The sequence below is a fragment of the Microtus pennsylvanicus genome, chromosome 8 (assembly GCF_037038515.1).
Source record: "Microtus pennsylvanicus isolate mMicPen1 chromosome 8, mMicPen1.hap1, whole genome shotgun sequence".
Classification (NCBI taxonomy): domain Eukaryota; kingdom Metazoa; phylum Chordata; class Mammalia; order Rodentia; family Cricetidae; genus Microtus; species Microtus pennsylvanicus.
In genome coordinates, this window is record NC_134586.1 from 78,029,404 (window position 1) to 78,052,840 (window position 23,437).

The window sequence follows — 23,437 nt, forward strand, 5'->3', positions numbered from 1 at the left end:
CTAGCATCCTCATTTTGAAACCTTATTAAAGACAATGGTGATCAAGGAAACCACTAACAGCCAAGTACTCAACCCAATTGCTTGGGTTGATTGGACTCTGCATAAGATGTAGGATATACTTGGGCTGTAGGTACAGGGCTGTTAACTAAAGCAGCAGAACTATTCAAGTGTATTCCTTTTTATACAACAGGGTAGTGAGTAAAATGTGCAACAGGTTAAACGGCTTTCCAGAAGGAGATGCAGAAAGCTTTTGAGACATTCAGGGCCAACAGCCTGCTATTAAATCCTAGTTCCAATGCAGCAACCCAGGAAGCCTAGTAAACACCATCTAGCTCCACTTCTCTGGGAAGAAGAGAGAATGAATAGGGGTGTGAGCCTCGATGCTGTTCTCTGACAAAAAGCAATACTAGCCAACCCAGTTCTTAATTAAACAGTGTGAAAGTACAACACACTTAAATAGAATTATTTAAAAAAAGACCCAAAACTTCCAGTTTTACTGGAGTTCTCTAGGCAATGCAAGTTGTGTTGAAAATAATCACTCTGTTCACACAGCTTAGTTCTCCCCTTTGAATTTTTTTTGGAGTGTCTTGCTACGTAGCAGCCCAGGCTGACCTCAAGTTTATTGTAATCCTCCTGCCTCACCCTTTTAGGGGGATAGATCATAGGCATGAGCGACCACACAGTGCCACTTCTGGCTCCTTTCTTATTGCCTCATCTCCAATAATATAAGTAAAACTCTACATTCAGAGCATAAGCAAATCCTATTACCCAGGCCCTCAAAATCCCTTCGAATCTATTCAGCCTTCAACTCTCACTTCCTGGAGCAGCTAGCATCTCCTGTGAAGACGACTACCATAGTCCTCTCCAGATTCTGGAACCTCATTCCTGCTTGCTGCCTCCTCAGTCCAGCAAACAATGGGCTGTTCACTTTACCCTTCTCTTTAGAAGTCTCGACAGCCTTAGCATGTTCACTGGAGACCATCCTGTGGCCATCAGGCCCCCTGGCTTAGTCCACTATATATAGAAGAGACCCTATTCTCTTCAAATACTGTTAGCAAGCACCAGTCTTGCCTTCAACTTTACTCATCTTCTACTAGTACTTTAGGCGGATACCTACACCTGCCTATCTGGTTTTCTCAGGTTCTCCAGGTTTCTTCAGAAGGGCCCCTCTCCCTTATTCCTCCCCCCCTTATATTGCTATGCTATGTATGTCAAGGTACCTTGGATGCTCTCCTTTTTAGCTATTGATTTACATGTACCTCTCTCACTGGGATGAAAACTCCATGAGCAAAGGGAACTGTTTGCTCAGTGCTGTGCCTCAGGACCTGAAATGAAGCCTAACAAGAATAAGCATGAAATAAAAGATTTTATGTGTATGTGTGTGTGCGTGCATGTGTGCGTGTGTGTGTGTGTATGAAGGCATATGTATGTGATCTGAAAGGCTAAAAGCAGGTGTCTTCCTCAATCACTCTTCATCCTAAACCTCAAGCTTATTGATTCAGCTAGACTGGGCAGCCGGCCAGCTCTGGGTTCCACCTGCCTGTCATGGGTGCCAGATTTGGAGATTCAGGTCCTCATGTCTGTCTAGCAAGCACTTTACCCACTGAAGCACCTTCCACCTCCCACATGTATACTTTAACTGGCCAGAAACATTTTCTACTGAACTGAATTTTATTAGTACTATACAAGTATTTCTCATTTCGCAAAAGTAACTAAAAATAAATAAAAGAATTTCCATAATAAATAATGCCATCTTGATTGTAGAACAATGCCACGAGTTCAATGGAAAACATCATGGCTATACTCTAAATTCTTGGTAGGCAATTGGTGTTTTTTAGTCTTGGATCTCTTAAGGCCTTAAAGCTTTGCTACTTTAAACATGACATTCCTGTTTGTCTTATCTGTGGTTAGTAGCAGAGCTTTTTTTCTCGGTTATTTCTGAATAATGCTGGCTCTGACCTTAGTGCCAAGTGGGTCGCACCACGACTCTTGTTGCACGGTTCTATAAAGTTTGGGGCCAAGAGCCACTAGAATGCTGCAGAACTAAGAAAACTCCAGGGAGGAGGGAGTCCTAGGAACATGCACAAACCCTTCTCAAGTGTCGCCAATCCTTGGGGGTTCGGGCTACTTGGCTGAAAGGTGCCTTTCAGAGGGGTGGTGTTTGATGAGTGAATCCCCTGACAGGACACACTAAGGAGGCAGTGTCAGCTCTAGTAGACACCCATTTTACTCTAAGCATCTGCCCAGGGTAGGAGAGAAGGGGACCTCACAGAGCCCACTCTCTCCCAACAAGTTCACTCCTCCTTTCGTTGCCTTCCTAACAAGCTTCGGTCAGCGTTAGCTAGTTTGATCAATGCCAATCGTCTACCTGCCACGTCTTCTCTTTTTCAAATTGGTTTTCTTTTCTTTTTTTTTTTACATTTTATTTATTGTGTGTGTGTGTGTGTGTGTGTGTGTGTGTGTGTGTGTGTGTGTGTGTTGGGGGCTATGCCTCAGTGTGCCTACGGAACTCAGGTAGTCAGAGTTGTTCAGTAAGTACTGTACTTGGTGAACCATCTCACCCGCTGCCTTGCCTCTCCTTTATGTGTGTTGTAAGACAGGGTCTTTACAGTTCAGGACTGCCTAGAACATGAAGTACTCCTGACTGCTGTCCCGAGTGCTGGGAATACAGGTGCATAACACCCACCTGGTTTATCTTCTCTCTTTTTTTAAATTAATGGCTTATTTATTTTTATTTTATGTGCATTGGTGTTTTGCCTGCATATGTGTCTGTATGAGGGTGTTGGATCACCTGGAACCGAAGTTATAGACAACTGTGAGCTGCCAAATGGGTGCTGGGAATTGAACCTGGGTCCTCTGAAAAAGCAGCTTGTGTTCTTAGCACTGAGCAATCTCTCTAGCCCCTTACCTCTGAAGCAAAATCTTTCTGGAGATTTTTAAATGAGATTTTGAAATTCTTTCATTAAAAATAAGGTATTCTTTTTAAAAAATAATTATTGCACTTATTTGTTGTGGTAGGGGAGGTAGAGTCATGGCCACAGCATGTACCTGGAGGTCAGGGGACACCTTGAGGAAGTGAGTTCTACCCTTCTACCAAATATGTCCTTGGAATCAAACTCAGGTCGGATGTGGCAGCAAGTGTCTTTATCCACTTAGTCATTTGGATTGGACCCACAACAAGATATTCTTAATTTTAAACCACTTGAGAATCCACAACACAGGATCTGGTCAAAATTACATATAACATAAATTTAAAAACACTAATTTTTCTTTCCAGTGACTTCGATAAATACAATATAACAAATCATGCATGAGTCTTGGACTTTTATTTGGACATGAAGTTTCTTTAATGCTTAAATTGTCCTGTTTGGGATATGGTACCCTTGCTCACTGTTGGTCCTGTCTGTGATGCAGTACCCTTTTTCACCACTGTTCCTGTCTGTGAGGAGGTATGCTTTCTCGCGATTGGTCCTATCTGTGATGAGGTACCATCTTTCACCATTGGTCCTGTCTGTGATGAGGTACCATCTTTCACCATTGGTCCTGTCTGTGATGAGGTACCATCTTTCACCATTGGTCCTGTCTGTGATGAGGTACCATCTTTCACCATTGGTCCTATCTGTGATGAGGTACCATCTTTCACCATTGGTCCTATCTGTGATGAGGTACCCCTGTCATCATTGGTCCTGTCTGTGATGAGGTACCATCTTTCACCATTGGTCCTGTCTGTGATGAGGTACCATCTTTCACCATTGGTCCTATCTGTGATGAGGTACCATCTTTCACCATTGGTCCTATCTGTGATGAGGTACCCCTGTCATCATTGGTCCTGTCTGTGATGAGGTACCATCTTTCACCATTGGTCCTGTCTGTGATGAGGTACCATCTTTCACCATTGGTCCTATCTATCTGTGACAAGGTACCCCCTGTCACCATTGGTTCTGTCTGTGACGAGGTACGCCCTGTCATCATTGGTTCTGTCTGTGACGAGGTACCCCACTCTCCCTTTAGTGCTGTCTATGATATGGTTACCCCCTCTCATTGTGAGTCCTGTCTGGGATGTAGGACCCTTTCTCACTGCTGGTTCTGTCTGGGATGTGGTTCCCCCTCTCACTGTCAGTCCTTTCTGGAATGCATCTGTCCTGTCTGGGATGGGGTACCCTGTCACCATTGGTCCTGTGATATGGTACCCCCTCTCACTCTCGATCCTGTCTGGGATGTAGTAACATTGGTTCTGTCTCTGATATGGATGCTCTTTAACCATTTAGGAATTTAAGTTTTTGGGTAGCTTGTCCAAAGAAAACAGTAAATTTGGAATTATAAGAGAAGCCTGTTGTTATTCAAGCTAGTATCTCCTGCAAAGCCGCTCCTTCCTTTAAAATTACATATCTGGATTCCTGGACTGTGAGTGCAGTTTACCTCTGAACTGAATTCTGGGGTCTCTGCTACTAGGGCTATGCAAGTGGCTTCCTCCTCCCCCCCCCCCGAACACCCAGCAGGCAGAGCCAACGTAAACCAAGGGTTGGTGACTTTTTGAGCGACCCTCACATTCCTGCACTTTTCTGCACAGCTTCACTGCAAACACTCTTCCTGTCTCTGCCATCTGCCTTCCCAAAGGCTGTTTGACACTTTCTTCTCACTGCGCTGGGGGGGTAATTAACCTGTTCATAGTACTTTGGCCGGTTTTGAGACGGAGTTTCTGGCAGGAGTCAGGCTTAAAGCACTGTAGATGGCTTACACTAACCTCCAAATATTTCCCTATTTGAAAGGAAGGAGGGGAGCACTCTAGACTCAGGGAATGCCATGGGGGCGGGGTGGAAAGAAAACTGAGAGCTGGAAGATGGAGGAGCTCTGGGAAACACTGTCTTCTGGGCATGCCATCGCTGCTATATTCCTGACCTCACAGCAGCTGTGATTCCCTGCTCATGAACTGCACAAGACGGGGTCCACCAACAATCATGAAGCTCCACTGTGCCCTGTGGAGCTAATGGTGGTTAAAGGTTACTGGGAAAGCAGAAGCCATTTTCTTGAGTGTTTCACCACAGGTAACTTGCCCATGGTTGGTGAATAACCCCCGGCCATGATTACTTAAGAAGCCCTAATTAAACGCGGTGAGTGATGAGCACATACTAAGACATGAAAGTAAGGAAAGACCAGCTGGATAGGACATAAGGAGGTAAGAGACTCGGGTAATGGGGGGTGAATATGGTCAAAATAATCCATGTATAGGTCAATGTGAAAGAATAAGCAAAAGAAAAACATTCAAGTCAGGTTGGGACTAGCGAGTAACCAATGCGTGTAGAGGACCAGTGTTTGGTTCTTGGCACTTAAGTTACATGATTCAGAATCACCTGTAACTCCAGCTCAGGGAGGTCCAATGCTCTCTTCTGACTGTTGTGGAAAAGCATGAACACATTAAAAAATATTTTAAAAAACTTTTAAAAAAAGGCATGGGTGGGGATGAAAACCCTCATATACTCAACAGAGACATCTTCACAATGTGTTCCTTCTATCCTCACAACTAAGAGAACCCCAAAGCCATTCTTCAGGACTTACAACACCCAAATCCCTTAACATGGGCATCAGAAGCTCACAAATAAATCCTGTATGGTGAACACCAATCTTTGGTCTTTTTTTTTTTCCTCCACTGATTTATGTGCAGTGCCACTACTGGTCACTCAGCAGACAGTTCCCAATGTCCTGCTGACATGCTCTTGGTTCCTGTGTAGGATGCTGGGAATTCTAGAGAGGTGACCAAGCTGAGGTCAATTCAGTGACACCTGAGAGGAAACCTGAGGAGGATGCAGGGAAGGAGTCTATTTCCTCAGCAACAAAAAATGGCAGCATATGACTGGTTCTTGGAAACGGTTGGAAGGCTGTGCCAGCCATTTGGTGACTATGAGAAATCAAAAATTAAAAAGCGATACAACCAAGAGGGTGACTCAGTGGGCTGAGACAAGCACAGACCTTTAACGACAAACAGAAGAGCTGCTTCCTCCATGACACATCCCCTAGCTGTTTAGGGTCATGGCTGGTCAGTTTGCTTTTCTGATACGTTCGTCCTAATGGTCATGTAAGAGGTTTACAGATTCTTAATTAACATTTGCTTAGCACACTTGCAGCTGACAGCGTACGCTGGGTGTTTTTATGTCATCTCACACAGAAGCCCCTGGGCGTCCTCCATCTGGAGCAGCTGCTCCATCCATCAATGGAATCATTTACCCACCAATCAGTGTTGTCTCCTTTCAGGCTCTTCTGCCAACAGCTAACGGCTGAGTCAGTACTTGATAAAGGACACTGCATTAGGCGCAAGTGAGACAAGCCACGTCAGGGGCATAAAACAATCATACCCATTTTAGAGACAAAGACACCGATGTCTAAACATTTTTTTCTACATTAAAAATCTGTATGCAACCTTGCTGGGATTCAAATCTACAGCATCTGAATGCATAAGTTTCCCGCTTTTCACTATGCTTCAAATGTGAGCCGCTGCTTCGCTTGCCTAACTTACATTTAACAAGAGATTGTACTGCTTTTGATAGTCTAACTCTTGACTGCCCACAGCTACTCTAATTACGAGCTGCATTTCATCACTTCTAGACATGTGGCCCTTTTAGAACACAGGCTTCCTTCCACCTGGCATCCAGACCAACCCATACCTACAGAACAGCAGTGCTATGACAACCGGGGATAACAGCTTCCTCTCGTGCTCCTGTGGGGCGCTTTTCTACCTTGCTCACCATTTTGTGGGATACTCCCTGGGAGCATGGTGGTTCTCCTAGATCTTCACACATCAGATGCCTACGTGTATGAGGAGAAAATTAAGAGTCTTGAGACTCTTAAAGCAATGATCTGATAACATTTTTAATGCGTTGGCAGAATCCCGTTCCAGAGGTGTTTATAAAGTTGCCGACTAAGCTCTCTGCACGATGTGAAATCCCAGAACCACCCACATATCCAGTACCCTGATGAAAAACTAAACCAACAGTCACTTACCATGGCAGGATTTATTTTACTGCCATTAAAAGAAGGATTTGGAGCATCAGGACATAGGAGAAGTATAATATACAAAAGAGTCAATATGAAGATAGACTAACAGGCACACACAGGCTCCTATCTACATGAAAATGTGAATCCGGACTTATAAGAACACTTCAGTGTACAATGCAAGTTTAGAATGTAATACAACAATGGAAACTGGCTCTTCTTTCTACTGCTTATCTTTAGAGTCATTATATATCAGTGCTGAAAATTCTTACAAACTGTACACTCACAGCTAAACATTTGACCAATCTTGAAAAGACGTGTCTCTGTGTGCATGATGAATGTTCCCTTTTTCTTCTTTGGTTCAGGGTGCCTTCTTGACAAAAGACATCCATTTATAGACAGACTAACCATGTTAAATTGTTTCTAATAGCGAAAGGCTCACCAGAATGAACACTGTACGTTACTGCACTCCAGATGCAGACAGCCTACTCCACAGCTCTCTGCCTTGCTGAGCTGGCACACCCAGAATGCTTTCTGCCAGTGATGTGCATCTCTTCACCCTTCTCTTGGTTAACTCTGGCTTAGTCAATAAGTTCTAAACACGGTACCGGTTGCATGGCAATTTAGTTTACGCACCTCTCATGCCCACACCACTGAAGGAAGCATTATAATTATCAGTCATTTTTATGGAGGTAAAGTCAGTTGCTTTAAGCTAACAAATGTGCCAGGGCTGACCGAAACAGGTCCACTCTCAGCTCACTGTTCTCTGATTCTGGCTTATTCTCCCTTGGACAATTTCATGAATTAAAAAGTATCAGATAAAGTATAAAAGTCACGTTCCTAGAAGTAAATTCTCAGACTATTTTTCTCATAATACCTAATCTGTCCTGCCATGAAGCCCAAGACTGGGGATGAAAACTCTCTCCTTTAAGATCTCCGTGGGTATCAGAGCAGTCAGTGGGCGGCCATCCTGCTGCAGGGCAAGCACACCTAAGTAAGGCCGCACTAAACAGCGACTTAGGTAAATATGAAAACAAGACACAAGCACACAAATAAACCGCACACCAGGACCCCAGGGAGCCCAACTAAGGGGTCGGTGACCTGCACAAAAAGTCCCCTTTTTAAGTTCTGAACTTTGGAAAAATCCCCCAAACTGTAGAACTAATTCCCAGTCAGACTTTCCACACTTTATCAGAAGAGGTTCTAACCCAGCTCCAGGGCTACCTGTGGGAGGCACATACCGTGTGTGCACACACATCACTAGCTATAAAGCCTTTCCCTGAGTCATGGCCTTTTCCAGGCGACAGGCAGCCCCAGATCCCCACATTTCCTGTAAACAAAGCTGAGGTGAGGAGCCCTGTCGTGGTCACCAGTGGATTTTTAGGCTGTCCTAGAAACTATCCCAGTCTTTCCTCACCTCCTTTCTGCCACCCGGACCAGTCCACTCTTGCCCAAGCTCCATTTTCAGTCCCCTCTTCAAAAACCTTGAGGGGTTTCTTTCCCCTCCACGACTCTGTGAGTCTCTTTTGTGTGCTTTCTAGCACACTTTCACAATGAGGTAGCCTGAGCTAACAACCTAGCCCCTACTCTGCTCTGATGATCTCCTTTCCTTTCACCCCTGCCTCTGGGCTTGGTCCTGCTGTGGTCTGGAGTGCCTTGGTCTACTGTAGTCTTGCCAGATCTAGTTAGCTCCATGTCCTCTAAGGACATTTCTTTCTCCTGGACTAACTCCTACTTACCTTCATATACATTAAACTTTTATGGAAGGGAAAAGCCTTCTATTACAATTTTTTTCAAGATTTTATTTTAGTTTATTTGTATGCTTTGCATAAGTAGGTATGTATGTATGTATGGTATGTGCACCATGGTTGTGCAGTGACCACAGATGCCCGAAGAAGGCACTGGGGCCCTTGGAACTGGAGTTACAGTTGTGAGCTACCATGTGGGTACAGGGAATTAAACCCAGATCCTCTGAAGAGCAGCCAGTGTGCTCTTAACAATCAAGCCATCTCTCTGGCTCCCTACTGTAAATCATAAAAATATCCATGACAACAAGGCCCGCAAAAACTAAAAACAGTTAAGTGGTATCAAAAATAAAAGGTCTGGATTCTGCTCTCCAGGCAGCATGAGGAGCCAGACCACACTGAAGAGGATCTAAGGCCTTCTCAAACTGCTTCTACAGCCCCTGCTACAGCTGAATTTTTCTCCTCTCTATTCACTCAGAGCCTGCCTGGTGGCCTCTTTAACAGTCTTCCCAGAAACTGGGTGACTCCCCCAGCTGTCCCCTGGCTTCTGACCTCAGTGTCTTTCATCTTCACATGCAAATCCCCTATTTCAACTTCATATGAAGAATTTGAGTACACGGTGTTGGTGCTGAGACTGGGGTGAGCCGACTTGGATTTAAGGGTCCTTGTCATCAGCTTCCATCAGCTGTGACTTTGGAGTAGAGGTAGATTAAGGACACACACTAGTTAGGACAACAGCCACTGTTCTTCCTGAACGTCCAGAGCACAAAAGGGGCCTTTCTCTCGGGTGGTACAGCGGGATGCTGGAAATACAGGGAAGAGAATCAGTCTCGGTTTTCTGAGTGGTCAGCCCAGATGTCTGCAAGCAAATGTGTACAGGTCTTCCTGTGTGCACTAGCAAACAAGATGGATACAGCTGGATGCCCTTCAATTTAACTCTCAGATTGTCTTATCTGGAGAAAGCATTTTATCTCATACTTGAGGCACATCCCCTAAGACTTCAGACTCTAGGCAAAAGTCCCAAGGACTTTTTACCCATGCTTCTGACTGACTGGCTAAAGACAGGTTTTTTTAGAACTCCCATCTTCTGCTCAATTAATTTGCTAGAACAGTTCACAGAACTCAGAGAACATTTCTGGTTTATATAACAGGATATTAACAATGACATGGATGAAGACCAGACAAAGGGATGGAGAGCTACAACAGGGCCTGCGGGAAGAGACAAAGAACTATCATGCCCTTTCCAGGAGCATCAAATTCTAAAAACTACCAGGAAGCTCTCCAAAACGCACTCTTTTCAGTTTTTTTGTGGAGTCTTCATTCCACAGGCATGGCTGGCCAATTAAAATCATGAGCCAACATAAGCTTTTCCCTCCAATGAGGTTGGAGTGTTGCGATTCTCCCACAGCCTCTGTTCTTGCCATAGTGTTCTGCTTTGTTGTTTGGTGTAGCCAGCCCTCGTCCTGAAACCACCTAGGGGCTGCCTACCTCATCAGCATAGTAAACACTACAATCCAGGGCTGGCCACTCATGATGGGATAAGAAACCAGGGGGCTCATCTCTGGGAAGACTTTCTCTCATTCTCAGTATTCCTTAATTGCCTGCAGTTCTTTGTCTATGGGTGGGGCCCCATGGGAATAAATATCTTTGTAATGAACTAAACATTTTTAAACTTCCCAATTTCAGTTTCCTATGGTAGAGGCCAGCAGTTATTATCTATGTCAAGAGATTAAACCAAATAAAAGCCTCGTGGGATTCTCAATTTTTAGGAGTGTCAGAAGGTTTGAGAGACTAAAGGGAAAAAGAGAATCCTATACCGTATGACTACGCATGCTAAGAGTTGTAGTCACCGAAATGCCTCAGTAGAGGTTGACTCCTCTACTGCTGTTCAGCCATGAGCATCACTGTGACCTAGGACAGTGTACCACACTTCTAGGTCCAAAGTCAGACGGGCAAGAAGATCCTACCCAGTGCTGTACTGTCCTCAGTCAAGTCTGGGAGGCATCAGCTATGCGAATAAGAGAACTCACCAGAGAAACCAGTTTAAAAGGGGTGGGGGGATAGTTAATTGTGCAATAAAATAATCAGTGTTTCCTCAAGGCACCAGGCTTGATGGTCTGGAGAAGAGCACTATTCCTTGATTGTGTCGCAGGGTAAATTAAAAAGATGTGTCTTGAAATAAGGCTTAGATAAATAATTTTTATTGCTTCAAGGACATCCTTAAGTAGCACTTTTTTTTCCCACTCTGAGCATATGGTTGTAAGGAATGTGACTATTGCCTGATTAATAATCAAGCAATAGAAGTTTATCCACCACTTCTTTTGCATCATATTCCAAATGTCAACAGTGAAAATACCGAGTCATATCTTATTATCATAGAAACACATCTGACCTGTGAATCACCGGAAATGATCTAGGACTCCTCGGGGCTGGTCGACCACACACAGCAAACACCTGCTTTTAAGTGATTAGCAGGAACAGCTGAACTCCCTCATACATGACACAGTTCTACTCAGCAAAGAAGGTCCAGAAAGCTTTAATGAATAAGGGAGCTTTCAGCTGAACCGTACGTAGATAACACAAGATGGAGCTAGTGAGGTGGCTCTGTCACCCAACAGTGCAAGCCTGACAACCTGAGTTTGATCTCCAGAACCCATATAGAGGTGGGAGGTAAAAACTGACTTCACAGAGAACTTCCAGCCAGCTAGGACTGTGTGATACATGTAAAAACTGCCTGTAATTTTTAAGGGACAGAAGGCTGGAAGAAGCTGAAATAAGAAGTTTGCAGGAGGCAGGGAGCTTTGGGAAGGGGAAGAAAACAGCTCTGGGGAGATGAGTACCTTGCACCAGGCAAACTACACTCCACATGGATCACCCAAGACAGTCCAGCAAGAAGTCAAAGGTGAGCAGAAGGCCAGACTGGGACATCTGAACATTCTAGTCCCTCATGCAGGACTGCAGGAGAACACATGCAGTCAATACCCACTAAATGAACAGACACATGACTCAGAGAAATGAACTACCTCTTACAGTAGCAGACAGAAGTAATTCCAGGGCTGAGCTCAGGCCTTCTAAGGCACCAAACCCACGTTGTTTCCCATAAATCAATGTCTTCAAAATGGTAGGAAACATAGTCAGGATGGAGTGGAGTGAGTATTAATACAGATAATGGCAAAAACACAGCGGGGAGAGGTGGGCGTTCATACAGGTCCTCTGGGAAGTGACAGGGTCACAAGTGTGCTGTGGGAAGATGAGAAGAAACCAGCTCCAAGGCTGCACAGAAGGGACAAGAGGAGACCAATCTGGAGTGGAGTGATTCGGCTGCTCATGAGGAAGGGTGCTGGACAAACTCACAGATTGTCCCAAATTCCGACGATGAACTGCATGGGCTTGGACAAGTTGTTTATTCCATTTGGTCCTTACTTTCCCGCACTACAGAGTTTCAGAGTGATACCAACACTAACTGCTCACAGACTTTTGTGAGCACTTAATGCAATAATGCATGTAGGGAAAGGAATACAGTTCTTGGCTTCATAGATATTGCTTTAAAAAGGAAAGAGAGAAAAAAGGAAGAAGGGGGAAACAGGTGAGGGGAAGGAAGAAACGGGCAGAGAGGGAGGAGGCGTTTCTACAGACTACAGGAGTGAATCAAGGCAGACCTGCCAGCCCTGCTGAGCTGTCCTAACAGAGGAAGAAAGAAGTCTCATGTCGTTCCAAGGGTCCAAGTCCAGGTGATCAGAAAAATGACCTGATATGAAGGTGTCCACAGGGCATCCAGTCCAAGGTACCGAGGAAGCTAGTGCTGAGGTTGCAAAGGAGGAGCACTCTGAAGAGCATGCCCAAGTCCACAGTAGAAAAGGAACAGCTAAGCCACAGAAAGGTACAGAATACAAGGACAGACACACCTGTGGGACACGGGGCACTGATAATGAGGCCAGATGGAGAATGAGAGGCGAGATGCTCAAGATATACCTGTAAAACCACTCAGCTCCCACACTCTCACCAGCTGGGCGTGTTTAGGCCCCACCCTGTTTTCTAGCCAGCCATTCCACGGCTGATGCTTCTGGCACCAAACTCTGCCCTTGCGACTCTTCTCTAGAATCAACCTTTACCCAAAAGCGGCATGTTAAGATCATGTTGTGAGCATGACAAAACGGGCTGTGATGGCTCGTCAGTGGATCAGTGCTTGCCACATGGCATGAGGAGCTGAGTTCAGATCCCCAGCACCCCCGTAACAAGCAGGCATGGTGGTATGCCTACAATCCTAGTGCTGGGAGGTGGAGAGAGGAGGATTGTTGGAGCTTTTTGGACAGCTAGTCTTGCCAAACAGAAGTGTAGGACGTGGTCTCAAAAAATAAGATGGAGAATGTGCTGGCTAGTTTTATGTCAGCTTGACACAAATTAGTCTCAGTTGAGAAAACGCCTCTGTAGGATTCTTACTTATTGATATGGGCCACCCTTGGGGAGGAGGAGGTCCTGGGTTCTCTAAAAAAACAGGCCCAGCAAACCATGGGGAGCAAGCCAATGAGGAGCACTCCTCCATGGCCTCTGCATTAGCTCCTGCCTCCAGGCTTCTGCCCTGTTTGAGTTCCTGCCCTCATTTCCTCTGATGATGAACAGTGCTATGGAAGTGTAAGCCAGATAAACTCTTTCTTCCCCAAGTTGCTTTGGTCACAGTGTTTTATCACTGTAACACCAACCCGAACTAGGACCGAGAGTAACTGATGAAGACAGCTAACATCAGCCTTCGGCCTCTCCATGCACACACAGAAGAATACATACATACACATGCACAAACACTCCTACATATACAAAGATGAGTCAGACTGGAGCGAATAGTGCCCATTTACCTTTAAGGTCTAGGTCCCTCACAGCCTGTAGGATAGCTCTGCCCCAGGCGGCCTCTACATCCAGCCAAAGACTCCCCTCTGCCCAGTCTAAGCAGCATCAGCAACTCTCCCACAGCTCCCACTGTGTGTCCTTCTCTCCTTATGTGTAGCTCTCTACAAAGTACATGCTCAATGAAGCAGATGGAAGCAGATGGAAGAGCCACCTGAGGCACACAGGGCAAAAAGTGGGCTCGCGCTGGCAGAAGTTCCAAAGATTAAGAGATAGTATAAGATGAGCGGCAGAAGAACAAAGTGGATTGCAGAAGCCGGACTTAGAGGCATGGGGCTATAATACCATGGAGAGGACTGGTTCTTGGAGGAATAGACACAAAGAGTCCCAGGCATCTCTGTGGTGCACAGCCTTCCAAAGCACAGCCCGACTCGGTCCCAGGCATCTCTGTGGTGCACAGCCTTCCAAAGCACAACCCGACTCAGTTACAATCACTTATTCTTTCAATATTCAATTCACCGTTAGGGGAGATATTTCTATTTAAATTTTGGATTCAAATTCCTTTAAAATCTTCTCCTGTGTAATAAGAATCAAAAAGCGGGTTGACAGCACTGATGTTGAGGGAGGTACATATTAATCTCTGTATATGGAGTAGGTGGGAGAACATCCAAGAGCTGAAGAAGCAGTAGTCGGTCCTCCGCTACTCCGTGTGCAAGCCTGAGGCACAGCACGCAAGTCAGTCCAAGGAAAGTGCTTTGTACTCATTATTTATTTTACCCTCACAACTCTATGAAGTCATAAGCAAGTTTCCAGGGGGGAAAAAAAAGACACACCTGGGGCAATGATTCTACAAGGCCAAATGACCAAACTTCGTGAATGTGGAAATGTTAAAATGCTACAGATCAGAGCCAAACCATCTAGAGGTACTTTTAGTCCCTCAGAAAGCCAGTTAGAGCCCATCATTGTGACTATGGAAACGTTTAAAATGTATTCTTAGCAGACCGCCAGTCTCTACCTAAGGATGTCAACCCTGAGACCTATGACAGGGTTTCCCCACGTTGCTGAACCCCTGCTCACCCCATGTAGTTCATGCTCCTGATGTGGCACAATGCCCTGACCAAGGCATCTTAAAGGAGATCAGGATAATTTTGTCCCATAGTTCATGGTTGTAGCTCACCATGACAGGAAATCAAGGCAGACAGTGTAAGGGAAGCAACTGGTCAAGTCACATCCACAGTTACAAAACAGTGAGGATACCCATTGCGTCCGATGTTCATATAAGCATGCAGCACAGCCCACTGTGGTGTGAGAAGCCCTTCCTGGAGTAAGAACATGGGAAACCATTCCCATACACAACACAGAAACCAGCCTCAAAACATATATACCCTCGCTAACATCAAGCAACTTGAGATTTTTAGGAGAAAATGGGAAAACAGAAATATAAGGGAAGAGGTCATATATTTAGGAGAGGGATTCTGCCATTTGGTATCCCAGCTGGTTTTATGTTTGCTAAGTAGGTGATTTAACTTTCTAAGTGTTTGGAAATATGGATAAATGTAACTAAAGACGACGTGGCCCTAGGGTTTCATCAATGGAGAACGTATGATATTCCTAAATTGGTATGTTTTGCACATCAACCTAGAAGTGTTAGGCAACAGAACTGAAGATGATGTAGCTATTGTCTGCTTTAACAGAATTTAAACACATTTACAAGCAGAAATGATAAAACCGCTAGCTTACAAGAGATGAATAACAAGAATTTTGGAAACTGCAGCAGAACTGAAGAAAAGTAAGCCAATGGCATGGGCATCTTTTCAATAAAATCATTAAAAAACAAACCCAGACACAGGCCTCACAACCTTCACAAGAATTCAACACAAATGGCAGATCTAACGACAGAATTAAAAACTAGAAGCTAGAGCAGTTCTCAACCTTGGAGTCTAGACCCCTCTGGGGGTTGCACATCAGATGTTTGCATTATGATTCATAACAGTAGCAAAATTAGTTATGGAGCAGCAGTGAAAATGTTATGGTTGGGGTCACCACAACATGAGGAACTGTATGAAAGGGTTGCGGCGTTAGGAAAGTGGAGACCACAGAACTATAAGATAACCTAGAAACATGTGAGAGGCTTGGGTATCATACTGGTTAACGCCAATTGAGAACTTGACAGAATCTAAAATCATGTTGGAGAAGGGCCTCTGGGCATATTTGTGGGGAATTATCTTGACTATGCTGATTGAGTTACATCAAGTGGGAAGACCTGCCCACTGCAGAGGGCTCATGAGCTAGGATCCTGGATTGTATGGGTCTTCCGCATGTATTCACTGTCCAAATTCTGGGTGTGCTGTGACCTATGGCTGGGAGAACCTACCACCCCTACCTCTGTGCCATGCTGGACTACCATAGCAACAAAAACCAAATGACGGCAGGAGCAGCAGTGGCTTCCCGGAAATAACGGAAAGACAATCCAGGGAAAGAACGAATGAGCTTCCCTTCGTTAAAATGAAAAAGAAAGAAAGAAAGAAAGAAAAAAAGAAAAAAAGAACTTTTGCTCTGCTAAAGACTATGTCATGAGAATGGAAAGAGAAACCACAGGCTGAATGAAAATATTTTCAAAAGAAACTTCTGATAAAAGCTTATTACCAAAAAGAAAAAAACTCCTAAAAATTGACAGTAAGCAGTACAACATTTACATAGGGGTCCAGTGCCCTGGATTTGGTCCTTAAGTTAAAAACTTTTAACAATAAGAAGATAACTAATCTGATCTACTGCACACCTTCTAAAATGTCCCCAATCCACAACCAAATGCTACCAAATGCCAATGAGGATGCCTGCAACAGGAGCCGATGAAGGGCATGCAAAGCGGCCCAGACTCTTTGGAAAACCCTTTGCTAACTTCTCACAGAATGAAATGCAGACTTCCTTACCACACCAATCCAGTAACTGTGCTCTCTGGTGTTCACTCAAATGAACTGAGAACTTATGTTTAGAAGAAAATGTGTATACAGGTGTTCGTACAGCTTGCCCATAAGGGCCAAACTCTAAAAGCAACTAGAATGTCCTCTAGTAGGTGATAAATATCCAGCATATATTACTAAGTGAAATAAACCATTTTGAAAGGTTATATATTACAGCAATCTCAACTAGCGGACACTCTGGAAAAGGCAAACTCCTAAGACAGCAGAAACACTAGTGGTTGTAAGGGTATGAGCTGAGGGAAGATGAACACATAGAACAAAGTACTTCCAGGGTTATGCAAATATTGTGTAGAATACTTCAATAGTGAATACAGACTATAGTTTTTTCAAAACACATAGAAAATGCAACTCCAAATGTGAACGCTAACATTTCTCTGTCTTTTTATTTTTTTAACCAATACTACAACTTTTGGTGGTGGCATTTGAAGGATTAAAAAAGCTCAGATACCCATAAAACATAACACAAAAGACTCTGATGCAATAAAATAATATTCCTGGGTTTTCCAGGAGCACCCCTGACTTTGTCACTTCACAATGAGCAGCACTCCAGGGTTCCCACAAAAACCTGTTTACATTATCTTACCACTTAGAGCAAACATGTCAGAAAGGCTAACAGAGCTGCTTTCCTGGCCCCAGCTTGCTGCCGCCCTGCCTTGCAGAGGAAGCTGTCTATGCAGCTTCTATGAAGAGAAAACTGAGAGGCACATTCCTGAAGGGAGGTGAAACTGTGTCCTACTCACTAAAAATGACTGTTTTGGAATAAGAGTCTGAAAGCCATTGAGGCTCTGTTGAAATTGACACTCAAGAGAAAGATTTTCTTCCTGAAGAACAGACGGCACCAAATACTGAAACTGGGACTTGGCAAGGCTAAAGATGAGGGAGCCAAAGAGAGTCATGGGAAGAGGGAACCGTAGTTGAGAAAATGCCCCCACCAGATTGGTCTGTAGGCAAGCCTGCAGGGCATTTTCTTCATTAATGATTAATCCTGGAAGGCACAGCACACGGTGGTTTGGGATGGTCTAAGAAAGCAGTCTGAACAAACCAGTCGGCAGCACTGCTCCCTTGTCTCTGCATCGGTTGCTGCCTCCAGATTCCTGCCTTGAGTTGCTGCACCAACTTCCCTGATAACTATAGAAGCTATAAAATGAAATAAACACTTTCCTCCCCAAGCTGCTTTTGGCTATGATGTTTTACCACAGCATCAGAAACCCTAAGAAAGTCCCCAGTAGAAGGATACCTGCTTTGGTTTCTAGATGAACCAGCTCATGGGGGTGAAAGGTCAGAGAATTCCTAGCTCAGGAGTGTTAGCCTGACCACAAGCACTCACTGGTCAAATAGACCTGTATCTCATCAGCACTCTGCCTTCCAGCTCATGTTTCACAAGAGCAGAGCTGTATCTCTGGTCCCACAATGGGGACCAACCTGAAACACCCAGTCCATACAACTACAGCGTCTTAGAGAAGTGATAACTAGTACCCAGATGAAAGCGCTTCCAGACACCACAGACGATCACTAAAAAGGAAAGAACACTTATGAAGGAATCTCCTTCCATGACTTTTGAAGCTCACATTTCTCCCAGCACCTGAGGGATGGAGTAGGTGTTAACTTGAGCTTACAGAGGAGGAAACTGAGGCACAGAACAGTCATTACGATGAAGGTAGAAAGCCTAGTCTACTCAGAAAGCACTCAAAGTGGGGGCCTCAGAGAGAGTCCTAGTCCAGCCTCACTGGGTAAGAGCTGCCTTCTGAAAGGGGGAGAAGGTTCAGCCTTTCACTTGACCACAGTGAGGCAGCCGAGGGCAGGACACATTCCTCTGCCATGTCCAACATGGACATACAACCATAGACTTTAAATTTTAAATTGATTGAGTGAAAGAAAGCAGCCAATGTCTTGGTAACACTGGGCATATCTGTAGTGCTCAAGAACCACGTGTGGCAGGCAGCTCTCACCACTAGGCAGAATGGACAGCTCAAGCCTGGAGGGTGCCCTCCTAGGCAGAGGTGGCAGCCTGCACCCTATGGTACAAGGCTGGCACTGCTGGCACCTGCAGCCAGACTGGGAGTCCAGCAACTGCTTGCAAGCAGCTCTGAGAACACAGGCAAATCTGAGCCTCCATTCCCTCTTCTCTTTCAAAAGGCCTCTCTGCAGGAGCATCTTAGGATTCTGCTCACAATCCCACACAGGAGACTGTGGAATCCTCCTAGCCTTCGATCCATGCTGGGCCCTTTGTCAAATCAGACCAAGGGCCATTAGGTGTTGACTACTTTCCGGAAGCATCAGTCACTAAATCCAAATTTATGTGCTGTAATTATTTCAAGGGTTAACATATGAAACAGTCAAAAAAAAAAAAAAAAGACTACTCACCAGGAAGGCCAGCTAGAAATAGAGAAGAGGCTCAGCTCACCCCAATGTCCTTTCCATATAAACCTAGGAGGAAAAGGTTACAATTTAGGGTCAGAAAAAGACAAAACAAATCAAAAGAAAGCAAACACACATACACAGAAAAATAAACAAAACACGGTCTTGTTAAGATGAATGAGCCTGTTTCCATTTGTCACAGAATGAAAGTTAACACGGCTGTAAGATATATGTATGAATCAATGCCTAAGCATAGGAAGCCCCTTTCCACAGAAAATCTATCTTTTTTCTCTCTAGCACAGAGCTGTGACCTTCTGGCCTTTATCTCCACATATGGTGAACATCTTAAGCAGAGGCTATGTCTACTACCTCTTGGAAGATTAATATAAGAGTATGATGTTTTGAATGAAAACAGCCCCTATAGGCTCATATGTTTGAATGCTTGGTTGCCAGTTAATAGTTTGGAAAGGATTAGTGTGGCCTTTGTTAGGGGAGATGTGTCATTGGGGGTGGCCTTTGAGGTTTAAAAATCCCACATCCTAGGTGTTAACTTCAGCTGATAGATGAGGAAACTGAGGCACAGATAGTTCATTATGATGATAAACATAGAGCCATGCAATTCCAGGAGCCAGGAGAGATAATGGGGGGAAGGGAGGATGCTAAAGTTGTCTCTCTCTTTTGCCTGCTGTCTATGGATCAGGATATAAAGCCTCGGCTACTGCTCCAGCACCATGATGATCAGGGACTAACCCTCTGAAAATGTGAGCAACCCCCCAATTAAATGCTTTCTTCTGTAAGTTGCTTTGGTAATGATATTGCTTTGCATCAATAGAATAGTAACTAAGTCAAGAGTGATGTAGGAGAGTCTTCTATCTATCTGTTGCTTTCATTGGTTAATTAATAAAAAAAACTGCTTGGCCTGATAGGTCAGAACATAGGTAGGCAGGGAAGACAGAACAGAATGCTGGGAATAAAAAACCAGAGTCAGGCAGACGCCATGAAGCTCCGGAGCAAGATGGATGTAGGTTAGAATCTTCCCGGTAAGCCACCACCTCGTGGTGCTATACACATTAACAGAAATGGGTTAATCAAGGTGTGAGAGTTAGCCAGTAAGGGCTAGAGCTAATGGGCCAGGCAGTGTTTAAATGAATACAATTTGTGTGTTGTTATTTCGGGTGTAAATCTAGCCGTGCAGGAGCCAGGCGGGATGAAAAGCAGGCCTGCTTGCCTCATCACTACACAAGAGTATGCTTTAAGAGGTAAATGGTGGCTTGTGCCTATAATCCCAGGACTTGGGAAGTTGAAGCAGGAGAATTGCCATGAGCTTGAGGTTCGCCTAGTCTACACAGTGAGTTCCAGGACAGCACGGGTTAATGTGGTTTGGTGATCTTCTCACCATACTATACTGAGGAAATTCAAAAGCAGAGTTCAGGGCCAAGGAAAACAGAAACCTCAAATCACTGGGCTAAAGGGAATTATTTATCCTGGGAGAATTCAAAGAGGCTGGACTGTGACAATTTTAGCATCCCCCCATTATCTCTACTGGGTCCTGCAATTATATTAATTAGCTTTAATTAATTAAAATGGCAATAGGAAGTGCCAAGTCAGTCACAGCACATTGGTAATTGACTCACACCTCACAGTAAATTATTTCTATTTTGCAGTAGAGGCCACCTAGGCATGGAAAGATGAAGTAACTTCTTCAAGGTCACACAAGTAGAAAGTGGCAGGGCTGGGACTTAAGTCCTATCTGTCAGCCAGTATACAAGCTCCTTTCTAATACTGACGATGAACATTTAAAAAATCATTGAAAAACATTTCAGGGCCATGCAACCAAAAAGAAAAAAACAATTGGGCTCGCTTAGCAAACAGCTTGCAGACTTGTCCCTAACACTCTTCCAGACTGCCAGCTTTGACTCTTTTCTGTTGAGAAGTTCTAGAGAATGCCAATCTTTTAATTTTGCCATATTCTCAACATTTACTCTTAATCTCCCTCAGCATGGTAAAATAACCAAAACAAACAAACCACCACCACCAACACCACCAACACCAAAAAACCCATTGAATTCATGGTAACAATCAACTAAAGACATTATCCACCAGAAAAACTGCAATTCCAGCTGGGTTCTTAGCAAGGGCACTTGACAGGGAACAGAGACCAAGTGGGTCCTGGTAACTCCAGTCCTTCACATTGTTATAAACCAGCTTACATGTGACCGCACGAACTGGGCTCTTAGGAACATGCGACCTGTTGGAAACAGTTCTACTTTCTCTTCCATGAGCACCGTGTTGTAGACACTGACACTGCTGATCTCTGGGCTTTAGAAGGCTTGAAAACACTTTTTATATTTTATACACTTCTCAGAACAATTTTGTGAGCAGAAAGAGACAGTCTTTCAAAGGTACAAAAATAAAATAAATGAACTTCTGATGGAGGAAGGTCATTGGTTAAGTAATAAAGAAACTGCTTGGCCTCATAGGTTAAAACATAGGTGGGAGGAGTAAACAGAACAGAATGCTGGGAGGAAGAGGAAGTGAGCTCAGACTCGACAGCTCTCCTCTTGGGGGCAGACGCCCCAGAGAGACGCCATGCTCCCCGCTCCTGGGCAGACACACGCGATGAAGCTCCGACCCAGGATGGACGTAGGCTAGAATCTTCCCGGTAAGACCGGTGCTACACAGATGATTAGAAATGGGCTAAATTAATATGTGAGAATTAGCCTAGAAGAGGCTAGATAGAAATGGGCCAAGCAGTGTTTAAATGAATACAGTTTGTGTGTTGTTATTTTGGGGCATAAGCTAGCAGGTGGCCGGGGTGCTGGGGACACAGCCCCGCCGCTCCTATTACAACAAACTTCAACAACAAAATCAACACAAAAAGTCTGAGGGGGTCTGCTATTCATGAACTATGTTTCATTATCTGCGCAAGCCACTGCCCCTTTCTTAGGTTTGGTTTTCTCTTTTGTGAAATCTATTGTACTTTCTTCAGAAGACTGACATAGCTGGTCAAGAGTAGGCACATGGATGGGTACGGTAGCTCATTCCTGGAATCCTTGAATTAGAGAGGCCAAGGCAAAAAAAAAAAAATAATCAAGAGTTTAAGACCAGCCTGGACTACAAGGTCAGTTCCAGGCCAACCTGGGCTACAGAGACAAAGGAAGGGGGGGAGGGGAGAAAGGGTGAGCAGGAGAAAGGGAAGGAGGGATAAAATAAATGACACACCTTTTCATAATCACCTGTCATAAAAAATTTCAAAACCAAGTTATATCCTTGAGATTTCATTTTTAATTTTTAACAGGTTTATGATCATAAATTTTCTCAAGGAATGCCCACTTTCGGGTTCTTCTGGAAACTTCTTGCTCCCCAGAGAGAGGAAAAAACACATATGAATTAGAAACTCAAGACAGGCATAACTTTTGTTTCAAAACCTAAGGAAAACAAAATAAGCCTACCTGGCCCTGAACCTAAAACTGTGGATTTCCTGTGAACACAAATGCTCCAAGCTCTCTTCCTCGCAGCCACGGATGAATTATATATGTTGAGCAAGAAAGGCATTTCTATTAAAAACTAGGGTCCACGTGGCCCTCATAGCACAGTTTGCTCCCAGGCTCCATGTCACAACAAGGTGGTCAAGAGCAACAATGTCCCAGAAGTCCAAGATCCTGACTTCTCTGCAGAAGCACCTCCCAGGCTGGCCTCAGCCAATAGCATCTGCAGCCATGAGCCTCACTTATGCTGACGTGTGTGTGTGTGTGTGTGTGTGTGTGTGTGTGTGTGTGTGTGAGAGAGAGAGAGAGACAGAGACAGAGACAGAGACAGAGAGAGACAGACAGACTGTGGAAAAGGGAACAGAGGGATTCCTCTTGAGGGCACTCTGCTTTGTGTTTACCACACAACAGGATGCAGCAACAATTTAAATGTGGACGTTTCTGGTTTGGCTCCACCCCCTTTTAAAGGTCGGATTGTACAATGCTCATAAGTTTCAGGGAGGGGCTTGCAGGGACTGTGGACCTGGGCTGAAAGGCTCCTCTTAGACCTCAAATGTAGACGAGGAAAACAAAATGGCATTTGGCAACTCCGAGCAGCCGGAGACTGATTCTCCACTGTCTATGATCCCCGATACACAGACTACACATGATGACTTTACACGGTTCTCACACCGTACTTTGCTTGAGCTTCCCCAGGGGCACTGCCTCTGGATCACAACCAGAAGGGTTGACTCCACAGGTCTGGGTGTGGCTGGGTGTTAGGCTTTTCAGCCCCTCCCAGCTGATCCTGCCACCCAGACAAGTGTCTGTCTCACACCCTGGGAACATCTGCTTCCTTAAAGCTGTTAGACCCCAGTCCCTCCAAGCATTGTTTTCTTTCTAACCAACCAATACTTTCAAAAGAACACAGACTAAAACCGCTAAACTTTGTTCAAGACAAGAGGGTTAAGGTCAGCCTTTCCTGTGTGCAAGTTTCCCTCTGCCTGCCTACACAATGCCGATTACAACACAGAGTGAGTAAGCACGGAACACACCTCCC

At 44.6% G+C, this 23,437-nt stretch overlaps 1 protein-coding gene across 1 annotated transcript in view; it reads right to left on the reverse strand.

Moving 5' to 3' along the window:
- Nucleotides 1–23,437, reverse strand: part of Gng12 (G protein subunit gamma 12) — a 107,771-nt gene that overhangs the window by 69,628 nt on the left and 14,706 nt on the right. The window contains exon 2 of the mRNA XM_075983926.1: nucleotides 18,917–18,979. The gene's annotated coding sequence lies outside the window, so the exon portion shown is untranslated. The remainder of the gene's footprint in view (nucleotides 1–18,916; nucleotides 18,980–23,437) is intronic.